This window comes from Neovison vison, chromosome 3, assembly GCF_020171115.1.
Source record: "Neovison vison isolate M4711 chromosome 3, ASM_NN_V1, whole genome shotgun sequence".
NCBI lineage: Eukaryota > Metazoa > Chordata > Mammalia > Carnivora > Mustelidae > Neogale > Neogale vison.
In genome coordinates this window covers 160,449,906-160,453,331 of record NC_058093.1, presented here as the reverse complement: position 1 = coordinate 160,453,331, position 3,426 = coordinate 160,449,906, and positions in this window count along the sequence as shown.

Below are 3,426 nucleotides of genomic sequence, written 5' to 3'. Positions count from 1 at the left end.
GCATGTGCCCATGAGGTTTTTGGTCCAAAGGCAGATTTCTTTTCCTACTCACAGCAAGGTCATCAGCCCGAGGAACACTGTAGCTCTATTCCCCCATGCCCGGGGAGGGCAAGATTGGGGGGAAAAAAAACCCACTGGGGGGTTCACTCCATAGGCGAGATACAGAGAAATATGTATGTATTATGTTTCTGAAGGGCAAACACATCACTTTCCCCCCATCACCTTCTGAAAGTGTCCTTGGGGATCAGATGGAAGAGTGCTTCACCCTAACCCCTTGGTATGAAAATAAATCTGCAGGGAAAGATAAGGCCAGTGTCTCCAGTTTTACAACTCCGAGATCTCTCCAAGGCCCCTGGCCTCTTACCACCAGAGTTCGGAAGATCTCTTAGAAATGATCTCACTATCTCATCAGTCACAAATTGCCTTCAAACCTGGCTCTCCAGTCAGGGAAAAATAAAATCAGTAAAATTTGTTCAGAAAGCCCCAGTGGTGCAAAAACATATTTTCCTCTACAATCTCATAAAAACTTAATAATAATGGATCAGGATAATATACCTGAAGCCACTGATCAATCTTATATCATCAAAAAAACAGATAACCAAACACTACATGCTTCACGATGTGATATAATAGGAAACTCACAGTACCTCCTTAGAAGTGTTCTTGTCAAATAAGGAAACTAAATCTTATCACGCCTTTAGACCCAACTACAAGGTTATAAGTAATAAGGAATAGAAGAATATGTTAGATGATGCCACAGGGACGCAATCAGCCAAAACCAGCATCTGGGAAATTCTACAGGATAAATGACTTGATTTCTACAATGTAAATAGCAAGAAAAAGGAGGGGGGAAGGGAGTGGGGAAATTCAGAAATTAAAAAAGACTGAAAAGATCTAGCAACCAATTGGTGTAGGTAGAATTTGTTTGGATCATCCTTCCAACATATCAAGCAAAAAAAAAAAAAAATCTATTGATGAACAAAGAGAGAAATGTGAACAGTGACTGGCTGTTAGATATTAATTATCATTAGCTTTAAAGATATGATCATGGTGTAACTGTTCTGTTTTAAAAAAGAGATTTTTAATCTCTTAGATATACATTTGGAAATATCTACAGATGAAATTAGATGTCCATTGGGATTTGCTTTAAAACAGTGAGTGGAGATGCAGAGGGAACAGGAAGGATAGAAGAAAGAGATTGGCCATTGGTTGCTAATTGTTGAAGCTAGGTCATATGTACCTTGGGCTTCACTGTGCCATTCTCTTTACTTTTATGTAGGATGAATATGTCCATAATAAAAAGTTTTCTGTTCTCTCTCTCTCTCTTTTTAAGCAAATTCCAGGAGGCTGGGCATCTTGTGTCTTCCTCTTCTGTATTAGTTTCCCTCGGGCTGGCATAACAAAGTACCGCAGATTGGAGGCTTAGGCAGCCACAGCTGTTTTTCTCAGCTCAGGAGGCTGACAGTCTGAGATCCATGTGTCAGCAGGGTTGGTTTCTTTTAAGGGCCACGAAGGAAGGATCTGTTCCAGCCCCTCCTCGGTTTGTACATGGTGGTCTTCTCCCAGCGTCTTCACACTAAGTGCCTCTGTTGGTGTCTGTATCCAGATCTTCCGTTCTTAGAGAGACACCAGTCCTGCTGGAATAGAGCCCACCCTAATGACTTCTTTTAACTTAATTACCTCTTCAACGTAATTTTGACTCTAAATGCCGTCACATTGTGGGGAACTTGGGAGTTAGGGCTTCAACATAGGAATTCTGGGGTGGGGGGGACACAATGCAGCCTGTGATACTGACCTATTCCCAGCACTTGATCAAGTGCCCAGAAAATGAGCTTGATAACTCGGTGAATCGGTGTTAGAAGACATCAGTTAGAAGACAGCAACCCTTCCTGTCTTCTTGTGGGCTTTTTAACAATAGGGGTCCTTTCCTCCAGCCAGTGGGCTGTTTGTCACCATTTGGGGGATAGTCAGCAGGAGAACAACAAGGGGACCAAGACGGGGCTGGATTTTAAGGCCACCACAGGTCTGACAGGCTCTGCCACATGATCTGATTTACTGGGAACATTTTGGTAACAATCAGACAAGACTGAGTGCATCGCCCGAGGCAGGGTTCAAGATGGTGTCACCGGCCCCTGCATTCCCTAGACTGGGCTTTCTCCAACCACAATCGCCCACTTCACCTCTAATGACTGAGTACTCTGAACCCACCTTCTCAAAGGTAAGGAGGAGACGGGAGGTATCATTAACAGATGAGGGTTCCATTGAAATGTTTAAAAGCTAATGAGGCATCTTTAGTTCAGCTTTGCACACTAATTACCAAAATAAAATAGGAGCATATCTCTAACAAAAAATGCGAAAGGAGATCCTTTCAATCTTGAAAACATGTGACTACTTAACTGCAGAACCATTTATTCCTTTGATTCTTGTCTATGATATAAAAGAATCAGAGCAAATGAAGCAATTCGAAGTTATTGAACATCTGACCTATTTCAAGATTATGTTTAAAGCCTCAAAATCAGGCAATTACAGCAATATCTAAAGCATTTCAGATAAATGCTGTTTTGCTACGCTATTTCTTTTCTTTCAATTTCTGGCTTGCAAACTTTAAAAGGCATTTTAACTTCTTAAGATTTTTTTTTCCTAATTATAAAGGTAACAAATGCTTATTGAAGAACATTCTGAAGACAAAAAACATAAAGAAAACATTTAATCCCACCCTCAGAGAGACCCACTGTTTGCCTTCTGGTGTATTTCCCTCCATTGGTCTATTGTAACATTTCAGGTAATGTTGTGTTTATTCTCCGTACAATATTCTGATTCTTTTTTTTTTTTTTAAAGATTTTACTTATTGATTTGAAAGGGAGAGAGAACAAACAGAGGTATAGGGAGAAGCAGGCTCTCTGCTGAGCAAGGAGCCTGATGCGGGACTCCATTCCAGGACCCCGGGACCATGATCTGAGCTGAACGCAGACACTTAACTGACTGAGCCACCTGGGCGCCCCAATATTTTAATTCTGACTTGGCATTATACCAGATCTTTTCTTCATGCCATTAGAATTCATTGTAAACATCATTTCTTCCCTTTTCATTTACTTGTTTATTGTGACATTTCAACAAATACACAGATCTTAAGTGTACAGATTGATGAACTTGGATCTATGCCTATACCTGCGTAACCATCACCCACACGTGTACAGAAAACACTTCCACTACTTCTGCCCCCTCCAATCTGGCCTGTTTTTGAGCTTGATTTGAGTGGAGCCACATTGCACGTAATCTTTCATGGCTGACTTCTCACTAACTGCTCTATGAGATTCACCCGTCGTGTTCCCGTCCTCTATGCCTTTTTACTGCTAGACTTGATCCCATTGTTTGAAGATATCAACGTCTGCTTATTTATGTTATCATGAATGCACATCACTGTTT